Here is a 15,087-nt window from a genome sequence, read left to right as displayed (position 1 = left end):
CTGCATATTTCAATAAACAACCAGAGATAAAAAAAAAAGTGAGGATAAGGGTGGGAACTTTCCTATGTGTTATAAACTTTCTCTAGATTGTAGAAATCTGTCCTTTACAATGCTGTTAATGGTGAATCTTGGGCACCAGGAAATTCACCTCAATTTCAGATTGCAATCTGGTCTGCCCGGAGGCACCTAGACATAAAGGGTACCAGGAAGGGTCTTCTTCGCCTGAAATTCTCTAAAGGGACATACTCCACGTGTACTTCTTCTGTGCCTATGTCTTCATTACAATCTCAGTGTACATAAGGCTTCAGAAACATCTGATGTTAGTCCTTTGAGAAACCTGTGATCTGGACCACAGCTGATGCAAGTGGTAGAGTTGCTCACTTTTTGCAGAGAGCTTTGCATACATACTGTCTGCATACCAAAGGCTGCGATGCCCAGATCTGGGGTATTCTGGGTAAATGTGTGCCCTGCCAGCTCTATAGCAGCAGGCACACTGCATAACTAAGTACAGTTTCCACATCTAACTAGTCTGGGAGAGTCCTGAGATTTTGATCTTTAGCTTTGGGTGCCTTCTGTCATTTTTATCCAGTGATGGTGAAATATAGAATGTAAAAACTCACTCAGGAAGATAACTGTGGCCACAGCTTTTCACTTTACCACTTTTCTGCTGGCGTCTGGTGGCTGCATGATTCTTGCATTCATAGGGTCAGTTGTTAGTAAAATTGGCCAGGGGCTGTTCTCTGGCCCTGCTGTACGGTGCAACAATATAATTGTCCAGCTGAACCCTCTAAACTTCAAACAGGGTGGCTACATCCAAGCTACCTATTAGGAATTATTCCTAACCCACTTTAATCCCTAGCCTACATGGAAGAATAGTAGTTGTCCTGTGCCAACACTTCTCAAAAGGCCACGCTACCAATTTAATATTGTGAATAACACTGTGCCAGTCCTTGGGCCTGTGACCTGGCCCCGTGTAGCCAACTATTTAGACTCAACTCAGCTCTCGAAGGAGAGGTGAAGCATGACCAAGTGTGTATTTTGTCAGATAACACTTGTAAAGACTCCAAACTTAATTCTGCTTCCTGATCAAGGGATACAGCAAAAAAGATATTCTGCTAGAAAAGGTTTTGAGGAGGGATGGGAAGAAACTACCTTCCTTTTAAACATATTTGTCTTTGAAAGACTGCTATGTAGACAGGATCCCAAACAGGGAAGCTTCATCGCTTTTCAGCTGTCAGGGAGCAGCAGGGCAGGGTGCTGGGCAGGGGCAGAGTGTGGGGAGCTGGAGATGCCCTCAGCCCCAGGTACAGCTCCCCAGTGCCCTGGCGAAGGGAGCAGAGCAGGGGTGGGGGACTGGGGCCAGCTGAGGCCCAGCTGGGAGGTCATGGCAGCCATGCGAGGTTGTCCCAACACAGGTGAACTGGGAGCCTAGCCCAGGCACGGGCCAGGGCTTCAGAGCAGCTCCCAAGTCAGGGGCGGAAGCCCCATCTGAGCCTCCTCAAAACTCTTCATCGTTAGCTTTGCTTTTCCCCCAGACATCTGATTTGAGGTTCATCTTATCAGAGCTGATCTTGAACATAGGCAGCAAACCCTGAGGAAGGAAGGGAAGTGCTTGTATCTTGCTCGTACACTCAGGGCCCTGACGGTAGCAGCATATTCATTCACTGGAGTATGAAAGAAAAATAGCTGAGGGACTAGATTTTCATTTAGATGGCCGTCTCTCTACATTAAATAGAAAGTGAATGCATAGACTTTGGTTTTTTTTTGGTTTTTTTATAGGGTTATTTGCTTGGCCCTTTCCTTTTTCACGTGTGCTTTGGGATCCTTTATCAAGTCATTGTTCTGTAACTGCATTCTATTATAATTCTGCTCATTTTGAATAATATGTAGGATATTTCTGCTGCCCTGAAGGTCTCCTATGAAAATTAAATGTTTAAATAAAATGAGAACCCAATGCTTTCTATTAGGCTAGTTAATATTTTATAAAATATTTTTATCTGTGAGGCTTTCAATACCTGAACTCTAAAATGACTTTCTAAATATTATAAGCAATAACAAATAACCCTTAACTAAATAGCAAAGAAGAAATTTAATCTGTGTGACAGTTGCTATTCATAAACTGTTCGAGCTTCACTCTCATGGTTTATGATGTTAGCTGAACCCTTTTGACTGAGTTAGGAGAACTAGATTCAGTAGGGAAATCATACCGTGCTATATATAAATACCTTTTGCAGTTAGCCTCTATCTTTCAAATACAGAGCCTGATCCTGGAGACCTAAGTCATTCAAAATTCATATCAATTTTATTGCCAAGCCAGCACCATCCTTCCTATAATACAGAAAAGGCTGTCACCAAATACATGCACACAATTTCCTTTGAAACCAGTGAGATCTCTGTGTGCATTCAAAGGAAGAATACAGCCTTAGATGCTTAGAAATGACAAATCTATACAATTAGAATTCATCCAGTTTGCTAAGGTGTATAAGTATCGAAGAAAATCATTGAGACTGCACTGTGATGTTTTAAAAAACAAGTTTCTGTTCAAAAAATATTAATTTGAATAGTCTGAATTTTAAATAACACCATTTTCAGTAAAAATTTGTAAACAACATTATCCCAGTCTCTAAACTCAGCCTTGGGTCTAAAATACAAGTAGTGTCTATTCACCTATACCATCCTTCCAGCTAAAAGTCTGTCTGACCTAAGTAGACTTGTAGGTTAACCCTGTTACCGTCATACTTTTTCTTTGTGGTCATGAGTATATAAACCCATTGTTTACAAAAGTTCCTTTTAGAGGTGTAGTATACTAACCTTTAGCCAACTACTTTACGTACAATGCATAAATGACTGTCGAGTACAGCTCATTTTACTTAGCTGTGTTGTTCCTTAAATAATAACAGAAGTAAAAAGCCATACAAAACTTATGTTTATCCCTAAGTTTAGAAGATGCAGCATGACTTGAGTATATTCAGGATAAGTTGCACAAAGTATGACAATACTTTACCTTAACTTTCTCCTCCACCCTAAAAAAAAAGCAGAAATTAATGTGATTTTGCTAAAGAAAAACAATCTACTGAAAAGAAAAGAAAAAAAAATCCGATTTAAGACAAGACTGGATTTGTACCTGTACCTGTTAGTTTTATTCTCAGTTCTAGAAAGTCACATAGTGACGCTGGTCATGTCACTGGGAGCAAGGCTGGTGCCATCAATTATTATTTAAAGCAAAAGAACTAGAAGCATTTTTTTTTCTTTTAAAACATGGGCATGCTACTAATTTTTGGTGTGAAAAGTCTGTGTTCAGTTCCCTGTGTAGCCACAGTGGCTTAAACCTCTGTCATCCAGTTTAAGTGTATCTACTAGTTAGACCCACTACAGGCTATCTGGCTGTTCTCCAGTCATCATGTGGTAACCTTGCCCTTAATATAAGAAAATAATTCAAGGAAACACAAAGAAAACTTTTGACTAAGTGATCAGGGTATTCACCCGAAGGCAAAGAAACCTGGGTTCCTACTTCTGTTCCTATAGTTCAAAGACTATTTAATGTAAAAATGGAAATAGCCTTGAGATGAGAATGTTCCTGCAAAAATAGGTGCTTCATTCTTTCCTACAAAGCAGAAAAAATGACTGGATCCTACTTTCCTGTTATCTGGTTTCTGATTTGACTGCTGATTACAAAATGGGTGGTCAAGTGCATCACCATTTGTGTCTGCAATGTCTTAAAACCCCATGACTTTTCATTGTGCTCAAGCCTGCTGCGGATGGTCGGTGCTGCAGAGCATAGCACTGAGCCCCAGGGAGGACCCCCGGAGATTTAGCATGAGTTCACAGTGGGCCACTGTTGGTAGGTGCTGTGTTGTCAACACTCAGGAAACTTCAGGCATGCCTATAATGAGAAACACTAACCTCTTGTAAACTCAAATCTAGAGTGTCTCTTGCATTTAAGTGCCTCCAAGTTTAGGCAGCAGCTGTTGCTTTGGTTTTCAGATTACAGTTTTCTACCTAAACATCTCCATTTTCTCCAAATCCTGCTATACATGCTTAAATCCGTTATTGGCCCTATCCCTTAATCTCTGTACTCCTTACCTTCCCCTGTGTAAATGAGAATATCCATACTTCTTTCACCCCCCTTTACCTTCTGTGTTGCCTGATAGTGGTTATATAGGACAAGGGCTATTTGTTTACAATAATTCTCACAAGTCTGTTTCTTTTAGGGACTGTTCAGACCTTTACTGAGATACAAATTTGTACTAGAAGAGTTAGGTACGAGGTGCTATATAATATAGCGGACATAGCTGTTCCTTACTAGGAAAAAAATAAAAACTTGTGGCAATGTGAGGTGGTAATTCGGGACATGAAAGACGATAGTGGTAAAACGTCAGTGCTGGTCTGGGGAGACAATGTAGCGCTGTTAATGAAACAGGACGTTAATACAGCTCTGCAGGGGACGCGTTAAGTGAGATGCAATAAACATGGGATATGGAGGTACTGTCAAACAGAAATGAATTTAAATATTATAACTGCATGCTCATTTCATTTCACTTACCTGTTCCCTAGACCATCAAAGATTTTTCACATATGGTGCTGTAAGAATTATATTATTTTGGATGTCATCAAGTTTATGGGGTAATAATCCACAATATGGATGAAATTCTGGGTGTAAAAGCATGGCCCACGCAGCCTTTGTGTTGCGTGTGCAGACTGTGAGAGAATTGCTAATGATAAAAGGCCTTTGAAGACTTTGATGCCTGGGGTAAGCTTGTAGAGATTGTTGTTCTGTGACCATTTCATAAGGAGCTATTCACCTGAGGCTGAGATAGTAACCCAGGATATGATTAAATTCAGAATTATAGAGCCCTGATATAGCCAGTGATTCTTTTAGCTTAGTTAAAAAAAGCTGCTTATGAGTTGTGCTGCAACTCACTACAGACATTGAAAAAAAAACAAACCACCCCAAACAAAGATTTAACCTTTGAAAAAAAGTAAATTCCTTTTAAGTCAAACATTTTTGACCTGAAGAGTAGGATTTTTTAAACATGCATATTTTACTTGAAAAAAGAGATAGATAATTAAATATGAAGCATAAGTAGGTGGAAGGTAAAAATTTTTTAAAGATGAGGGTCTTTTTCTTAATTAGAAAGACTGAATGCTAATGTCAAACAAAAACATTCAGAATCTTCGAAAATGCTGAATATTTGGGGCTGAAAGGTTTTGCTGAATTCAACTTGGACTTGAAAAATATTTCTGATAACTGAGTAATATATTGCTTGGTACGCAGAGTATTTGCCAATAGAAGAAAAAAAGTAGCTGTTCTAATAAACCATCCTGACAGCAGCATGTGAGCTGGGCTTATGACTACAGTCGTATGTGATATGAACACGTGAAATGCTTCTCCAAGACCAGAAGCAGGTAATACCTTGCAACCCCAGAGACACCTGCACAGGAGAACTGAACTTTAATAACCTCCCCTCACCAAATATGATTAAGCCTTATTATGTGGCTAGTTGAGGATTAAAGAAATAAACGAAGCTGATAAAGAGGAAAGAATCTGCAAAAAAACAACTATAATAAATTTAACTGAAAATGGTGTAAGTCACATAGGTTCATCTCAGCTTTAACTGGGCTCATGATTCTTGGTGAAGCATTTATTTGACACATTGTTTTTTTTTCTTTTCCCTTTTTTCTTTTTTGTTCTTCTGTTCACAAATAGCTTATGAAAAAATAACTATTTCATCAAATGTATTGATTGGGCAAAATTATTTTGTTGAATAATTTCCATGAACAGAAATTGCTTCTTGTTTTCATATTAAATTTATTGATTATTACTTTTGCTCATGAGAAGAAGCTTGTAAAAAATACAGTTTGGGGGACACAATTCATACTCAGCTCTTAAGTCCTCCATGTAAATGAAATAGTGGGAATTTCCATGGTTTCCATCAGTACAAGATAGCTGGAAGAAAGACAAACTCAAACAAATCCAAAGGAGAAATAAAACACTATTTTTTAAAAGAAAATTATTAACCTTAGGTAAAAAATACAGAGTAATACAACGGTTGTAATATCTAATGTTCAAAACAGAGTGTATTAAATTGAATAGTCAAATAAAGTCTTTGGTTTCCATATAGTCAAAGGAAGAATAGAAAGAAACATTTTCATAGATTCATTATCTAATCTGCTTCCTTTCTCAGCAATATCTCTGCAAGTACTTGTAGCTCACATACGTTGTTTTGATGGTCTCTACAGTTCGACAGTCCAAAATTTCCCAGAAGCTTCTTACCATTGTATCACCATTTTGTAATATCCTAATCCTAATTTCAAACTTTGTTGCAGTTTAAACCAGTTATTTCTTGTTCTGTCTCTTAGGTCATGGAGAATAATTTATTCCTTCTCTCCTGCTTGCAACCTTTTACATACTAGAAGAAAATTCCCCTTTTAGTCTTCTCTTTTTTTTTAGGTTAAAAAGTCATCATTAATTAATTTTTTTTCTCTCCAGTTTAGTTTTCTAGAATCCCAGTTGTTCTTATTATTCTACTGAGCCCTCTTCAATTTTACATCTTTCACAAACTGTGGTGCCCAAAATCGGAAAAAGAAACCCAGCTGAGGCTTTAACAAAGCAGAGCAGAACAGAAGAGTTGTTTACAGGCTGTCTGTCTATTTATACCTTTCAGTATGGTCTATGCTTTTTGCAACAGAGTGGCATTTTTGGTTCACATTTAGGTTGTCATCCAACTACACAGTTTTCTGTGAAACTGTTACATTGTCAGGTTAGTTCCCACATCCATGTTTCTGACCTTAAAATTTTGGAATCTGTGAGTCTTGTAAATCTCTAAACCTTACTTATTGCCCTGGTGATTATATTCACAAATTCTCTCACCTTATTAGAACTCTGTATAAATAAATCTCTTGTTGACAGAGCGGTCCATCTGTATGAACTGAAAGACCCTGAAGAGAAGTCAAACTTTGCAGAGAGAGTTTGAAGGAGATTTAAGTAGTAGATGGTCCTCTACAGAGGAAAAATTTACTTGCCATAGATGATGTCCAGTAGTTAGGATTCACTGAAGCTTTCTCCAGGTATAATTAATTTGTGGAAATGGAGTGAAAAAGGTATTGTGAACATAACTGGTGTAAAAGCTGTTAAGAATGGAATGTGTATTAATGGAAATAATTAGTAATAGTTGCCTAGCTGTATTCTTATCCTTAGGCAATGCAGATTTCTTGAAGTACATTATTTGGAAGGACTAATGTTTAGCAGCAGGTGTTTTCTTCTGTCCTAGCCTCATAGAAGTAATAATTGACAGGGATGTCTGGTAGTCCATCTAATGCACCTCCTGCTCAAAGTGAGGCTAATGTCAATCCTGGATTTACATCAGCTGTGTTTTTTTCTAAGCATATCTTAGAAAGGATAGAGATTTCACCACTTCGCAGACTGCTCCAGTGCTGTGCTATCTATATAGTGAGAAAGCTTTTCATAATGTCCATTTTTAATTTCTCAATGGCTTGAGATCTAAAGGTTGGTAATGAAACAAGTACTCTAGGATTTGAAAGCAGTGATGGTGCAGTTCAGTATCTTCTCCTGGATGATGATGCAGAACACTCCCTCAGGAAACACCTTGCAGCTGCTTCTTGTTAAATTGTCTGCCACTACAAAGAAGAGTTTGGCCATGTCACCTTTGCAACTGCCCTTCTTCTGGTAGTAGGCTTCTATTGGATTGTCCCTTAGACTTCTCTTTGCCAGACTAAGCACTTACAGGTCTCTGCATTTCTTGCAGGCCATAATGCTGTAGGCTTCCGAACAGCTTGTTTGCTTTCTGGTGGACACTTTCTTGTTTCTTGACACTTGTTTTGAGCTGTGGAGGCCAAAACTGGACATGGTACTCCAGTTGCAGCCTTGTCAATACTGTGTAGAGTAATGTGCTAAGTGCTGGCTTTACTTCCATGAGTGCAGTCCAATATGCACTTTATCTTATTCATGTTGGCAGTTAGCTTTGCGTCATAGGTATGATTGCCTTTGTAAATATGTGCTGACTGTTCTTGGTTGCCTTCTTGTCCTTTGCATGCTTACAAATGGATACTAGGAGGATATACATCCTCCACCCCACCAGGGACCATGCTTAGTGTGTCCACGTGGTAGTTCCCTGGATTGTCCTTAACTTTCTTAAATATGGGCCTCATCTGTCATTGCCATGACTTTTAATAGTTAGTAAACAGCTTTATAATTACACTGCCCAACTCTTCTACAGCCTGGCGTATCTTTTCAGGCTCTATAGATTGAATAATCCATTTATTCTAAGTAATCCCTTGCCTATTGCTACCCACTCATTCTTCTTTCAAACCATGCTGATATGAGCAGAGGACTGGGAGCAGGCTTGGCTGGTAAGGGTGAGGCAAAACCAAAGTAAGTATTTCAGTTTTCCTTGTCATTTTTTGCCAGGTTATAATCCCCATCCATCAGCATTCATTCATTTGGTTGCTGGCTTAATTTTTCTCCATTACTCTCTCACTAAAATAGATACCCAGGTCATCAAGCACGTTGAATGCTGGACTACTGCTTATGTTAGTAATAATATGGCATCTCCTTACCAGCAGTGGTCTCATTATCACCTAAAAATTACCCTGCTATTGTGTTGTTCTGTGGGAGAGACCTAATATCAGTAAGCTTCATAATACTCAGCATTCCAGAAATAAAGAAAGGGGTTGGTATTTCAGATTAGGTAACTAAGTTTACTTCATACTTTTGACACTGATCTCTCTGAGCCTCCTTTTGCCAGTAGGATGTTCATTAATCACATAGGAGATGCTGGTTCCTTGCGTTCCAATTTGGTGTCTGGTTAACATCACCTTGGTCCAGCCTTTCCCCCTTAGCCATAAGCAAGCTGTAACAAATGTGCAGACCTGTGATGTGCAGGAACCACGACGGATAAAATGTGCTTGTTCATTCAATTGGGATGACACAGACATGGTCGAGCAATGTGCACAGTCACTCTGAGACCTAGAACATGTGCAGTGCTATGCAGAACACTGAGAACTGTGTTAGGGCAAAACACGTTCTAGCAAGATTTTTTTTAAGAGTATGCAGACATGAGTTTGTAATTTCCTTTTCAAGTGTTTAGAACTGGTCAAATTTCTGTATATTTTTTAAAAGGTGGTAAAACGCACTCTGCCTGCAAGTGTGAAGTCTGGGCTTCAAAGCATCGTTTGGCTTTATACAAAGAGGTAGGTAACACTCTTTAATGGTAATTTTCCCCTAATTCAATTCCTCCAAATGCTTGAGTTGTTTGATTAAATGCTACCCACCAAAGAAACGGCCTCAGGCAGGCATCTGTCATAGAAATTTTCAGCCCAAATCATTAATATTTTGCAAAACTAGAAGTTATTAAAACAAGGATTTGTAATATGAAGTGTCAGGGAGGCTCAGTAATACATTATGCTACTATCTTCCTGAACCAGTAAGTTACTGGTGTATGACTGGCTATTTAATAAACTTCTAGAACTTTTTTTTTTATAAATAGGTGCAAGAACTTGGTTCAAAAGTGCTTTGTATCTGTGTAGTTCTTTGTTACAACACCTAGGCACAAAAGATCTGTAATAAAAATGAAATGGCAGTCTGAATTCAGAATGCCCATGCTTTTGTGTTTTGATGTCTCAGCTTTCATGCTATTTTTACATTTTTTCTTTCATCTTTAATTTTACCTAGAGATTCATATTAGATGCATTATTAATCCCTGTAACACTGACTTCCCTTTTTCTGCACAGTAGGGGACACTTCTCTCTTCAATAGAAATAATGTGTGAGATTATTTTCTACATTTAATATCTGAATAAACAAACAAACAATGTGGATTTTCTAAAATCTCCAAACTTTGTAATTTTCTTCCAAAGGTTTCACGCATGCATTAAGACTGAGAGGCATGAGCAATCACCAAAAGCTTTTAAGCAATGATTTTGGTTGTGTACTTTATAACCTAAGAATTCTCAGCATGTAGCACATTATAACACATACCGCACTGGAAAATAAACATAAAAGTGAAGTATAGTAACTGGACTTTCTGTAGAGGTTTGACATAGATTAAATGAAACACAATTCCAACATGTTGATGAACTGCAGAAGAGGCAATTAAACGTTTTACTGATGATGGTTAATGGGACCAATTAGTGAAAGTGTTTTGAAATATGACTGGTACAGTTACGATGCTTGCGATTGAGAGGGAAAGGCAGGAGGAAGGGGAATAAGGGATTCTGAATGGCTAGTGGAAAGACTGCTAATCTGGGAGCTGGTGTTTTTTTGATTGTTGGATGAAGGGGAAGCTGATTACAAATACTGCTCCACTTTGAATTAAAATGTGTCATATTCTTTTGATGGTTTTATTTGTTCTGTAGGCAGTATCACAGCTGCACAAACTGGGCAAAGAAAAAGGGGTAGCCTGTAGTAGTTCAAGTCTGGCCATAGTATTTCTATGTAACTACAATATAAGGGAACTTACAGGGCTTCTACGGTGTTGATCACAGTTAACAAAATCATCTGATGGATATCAGGCTTCCATGCAAGCTGGGGAGCAACAACCATAATCCACTTAAACAGAAAATCAATACTGATGAAGTTTTTTGGGCTCCATACATCAGCTGGCAAAGGGTCGTGTGTTTCTACGTAAGGTAATATAGCACCTTTGTAGCTCACCTCTTTTCTTCTATTAGAAACAATGAAGATTGAAAGGGTTAATGAGTTCAAAAATCTGTAAGCAATTTGCAATCTAAGTCTCATTTACATCTGTGCTTCAGGCTCCCACTGGCCTTCCACAGAGACAGAGATATGATGCTGTTGTAGATGTAAAAGCAATACAGTTGCTCCTGTGTGAGTCCACCCCAAAGCTGGAAGTACTGGGAGGCATGGTGGAGCTCCTGTGGACAACCCCTTTCCACAACCCAATTAGGACCTGGAAGAAGAATTGCCATGTCCTCAAAGCACTTTGCCCACACCACCACCAACAGGCCCTCTAAAGTTCTGGATCCATTTTTCTGGTTACCAACATTCAGTTCAGATCTCTCTCCTATTTGTATTCATAGCTAGAAACTAGAAAGACCTGTGTTAGCGGCGTGGTTCCTCTCTTCTCAGTGTGGCTCATGTCCTAAGGTCTGTGAAGTCAGCTAGGATGGGCCCATGTGCCCAGATTGCCCTCCAGAGAAGACCGGTCAATGGTGCTTCAGAGCACAGCAGAAAAAATGTGTTCCATGTTCCAAAGATATAATGAAAACAAACTTAAATTATATTCTTAGTGAACATGTGCGTTCATCTAAAGCCAAAAGAATTGCTGGGTTTTCTTTAGCAATACTAAGGCATACAGAAATTAAAGTGTGCAATATGTTTCATTTGCTATATACACCTAATATATCACCACAGATATTTAACTGGTTTTTTTTTTTCAGAAGAAGTGCCAGGATGATTTGAAACGCTCATGAAAGTGGTAATTCTTCCACAATTTGATTAGAACCTGGCTAATAGTAATTTAAACTGAAAAAAGACAATAAGTGATAGTTATTTTTAAATAACATAGTTTAAGCAACACAGTTTCAACAACACAGAGCTAAGCATTGAGATGTATAAACTAGATTCTTATTTCAGTCACCTGTTATTATAATTCCAACTTAAATGCAATGAAATCAGAAGAATTATTCTAATTTGTAATAAGGCAGTTGTCCTGAGTCTGGCTAGGGTAGAGTTAATTTTTTTCATAGGAGCTCACATGGTGCTACATTTTAGATTTGCAGCCAAAACAGTACTTATAACATACTAATCTTCTAGCTTTCAGTGAACAGTGTTTGCACAGCATCAAAGCCTTCTCTGGTTCTCACTCTGCTGGAGAATAGACTGGGAGATGTGCAATAGGTTGGGAGGGGACACAACAGGGCAGATGGCCCCAGCTAACCAAAGAGATATTCCTTACCATATCACATCATGCTCAGCAATAAAAGGGAGCAGAGGGGGTTTTAGGGAGGTTAGCCACCTTCTGCTTAGGAGCTTGCTGGGCATTGGTTTACCTGTGGGAGGTGGCTGAGTGACTGCCTTTGCAGCAACACTTGGGATTGTTTTGTTTTCTTCTCCCTTCTTCCACTTATCTTTCACTTATTAAACTTTTCTTTTAATTTTTATTTTTTTAATCTTGACACCCAGATTTTCTTGCTTTTATTCTTCCTTCCGTCATTCCCCATCCCACTGGGAGCTGGGCAAGCGGGCAAGCGACTGTGTGGTGCTTAGCTGCCCACAACAGGCAGTACAGAAAGACGGCGGCAGACCTGCCTGGTTATGAACTGGTTTCATGGAACTGTACTGAATGAGTATAAAATGTCCACCTTCTGCTTTGGAAAGATAGAACTTACATTACAAGGCAATGGAGATCAGTGCTGTTGTTTTCAGTGAAGCTACTTCTGACTCATTCTACCTGAGAGGAGATTATTGTCTGTTAGGGTTTCATTTAGACTTACTCTCATTGTAATCATCAGTGAAAAATATTTCATAACAGAAAACAAGTGTAATTGGGTATAATTCATGATTCATGGAACAACACCTGCTGTTCCAAGTCAGGACTGAAAATACTAGGAGACATGTTAACATAATATGAGACAAATCCTGAAATGGTGTAAATGACTAGCTCAATTGTTTTCAATGTTTGTACATGCATTCAGCCTCATTTATGTGTATTTAGACTGGAACTCAGTAAAGTTATTATGAGAGTTTTAATAAGAAATATGAGGCAGCTGGAGCTGGTGCATTCTGCTGTTCTTGGTTTTGTTGTGGCTGGTATTCCTCATACAACAAACAAGCACTGTTAGAAATATCCTCCTCTTAAAATTTTAATAGAATTTAATCCATAAATACTTCTCTAAATACCTCTGATATACTAGTCATAATGGAATATATTCACTGCAAGAGTCATAAAATAGATGAGGCAGTGAAAATATTTAGGGAATGTTAGAACTAATAATGATAATGATGCTGCTAGAACAGTTGGAGCACAGCACACAAAGACACAGCAAGATGTTGTACTAAGCTCCATGCACTCTATGCAGAATCAGTGGTAATCCAGGACTGTATAACTGGTATTACAGGCTGCACTGGAGTTGGTGTCTACCTCTGGGATTGGTTTGTGTTAGCAGAGCCAAAAATAACATAAATGTTCGTTTGATGTTTATAGTACTTCCTCCTTCTCAGCATTCATTCTCTTTTCTGTCTCTTTACAGTGCTTAGACTGAAACTTTTTGGGTTTTTTATTGTCATCTTCTACAGTCTTTAGCTTCAGTTTGTGAAAGAAAGAAGGTTCATTTTTTTCTGTTCCATTTGGAGGTGCAGTACTCGGTAGATCAGGGGTGTTATACCACATCATGTCTGAATATATCACCCAGAGCTGCAGAGCTCCGCTGCTGACTCACCTGGCTGTTAGGTGTTAGGTGCTTTTACAGAAAGGCAGACTTAATATGCTGACTACATTTGGCAGTTAATCCAGAAATAGAAACACATTTAAGTTTCTGAGTTCACGAGAACTGAAGAATACAGAAAAATCCAAATGGAATAAACTCTTGGCATGAAAGAAACAAAACAGGGATTCAGGAGTATATATTTTTTTTAATTCATAGTAGGCCATTACAGATGATTGCGTGTATGTTGCATTCATGAGTGTGCATTCGTGTGTGTATGTGTTAGGAGCCTAGTGCAATTGTCGCTGATTTAGGACACATTTTAGCTTGGAATAACTCCAGAAGAAGAATTATTTAGCTGAGCTTTATTATTGCTTATTGATAATAGTAACATTAATAAAATTAGCAGCAAGATCAGTTATGCTGCATTATGGAAAATGGTTGAAGAACCTAAATAGAGTAAATCATAATTACAATATTTTCATTAAAAATGCAGAACTACAAAAAGGTGTTTGCTGTGAATTAGGTGTCTCCCTAGCCCAGCGTGGATGTCTTCCAAAATCACCATACCTAATCTGCCTCAGGTACCCGTAGTTACTTTAAGCTCAAAATCGTCTGTGCATCTGCTGTGAAGGCTTTGTTTAGCTATGTAGAAATAAATTATACATTTGATGATGCATAATTAACTAATGGTGACCCATACTTCAGAAGATTATCAGTGCTAATATTGTCATAAATAACTGATAATCTGACAAATAATACAGTAAAAAGTTGATTAGTGCACATCACTATATGCCTCAGGAAGAGAATAGTGTGTTTCAAAGACCTCTTTTTTTCAACCCTGATTGATGATTCCCTTTGAGCTTAATAACAGTTCAAAACTGGGATCAAAAATTGTATCCTTGCTAATGTCTTGAAGTTATTGAGCTATTGTGTGGAGTATTATAACTACTCTAAAGCAGTGATTTGCTATGGGTTTGCTGCTTTTTGGGGTGTTTTTTTTTTGGTGTCACTGGCTTTTTTCATCCGTGCTGCATGACAAAATGCTTTGGAGAACTAAACTAATAAATTACAGCGTTTAATATAACAGCGATTCAAAGAAATTGAGAGATTCTGGCAAGGGAGGCAATGTACATGTTCAGAAGAGAACTGGAAATAAATGAAAAGTCAGTGAAGAAGAGGGAAGCAGGGAAATGCTAATCTAACTAATAAAGCAAATTAAAGTGAAACATGAAAACACACAGAGGCAAGCAAAACCTAACTACAGAATACACATTTTCCAGATTAAAGTGGTGGTATTTTGTATTTCTTTGCCTTCCACTCTCAGAAGTAACTATATTTACGTAAGTTTCTGTTCTAATTATTTAAAATACGTAAAACTATTGGGTTTCATTTTGAGTTGAATGGATGTGTCCATTCTTTTGCTGCCTAGGGCCTGCTTCTGCACCTATTGCAATCATGGATAAAATTCTTGAATAGCAAATCTTGGTGTGGGATTAAAACTTGGAAAAAGAGTACTAAATAGAGGTAAAATTAATATCATAAATGAGTTAATATTTTTAGCACTTATTCATCTGTAATGGGAAAGGGGAGAAAGGCTTCAGTGTAAGAAAAGAAATAAAATGAACCAAAAGAAAAGCAATTTATCTTGTGTTTCTTACAAAATTTTTCCCCTTCTTCCTTA

The sequence above is a fragment of the Opisthocomus hoazin genome, chromosome 2 (genome assembly GCF_030867145.1).
Source record: "Opisthocomus hoazin isolate bOpiHoa1 chromosome 2, bOpiHoa1.hap1, whole genome shotgun sequence".
NCBI classification, from domain to species: Eukaryota; Metazoa; Chordata; class Aves; order Opisthocomiformes; family Opisthocomidae; genus Opisthocomus; species Opisthocomus hoazin.
The sequence above is the reverse complement of the archived record's forward strand: the minus strand, read 5'-3'. Positions refer to the sequence as shown.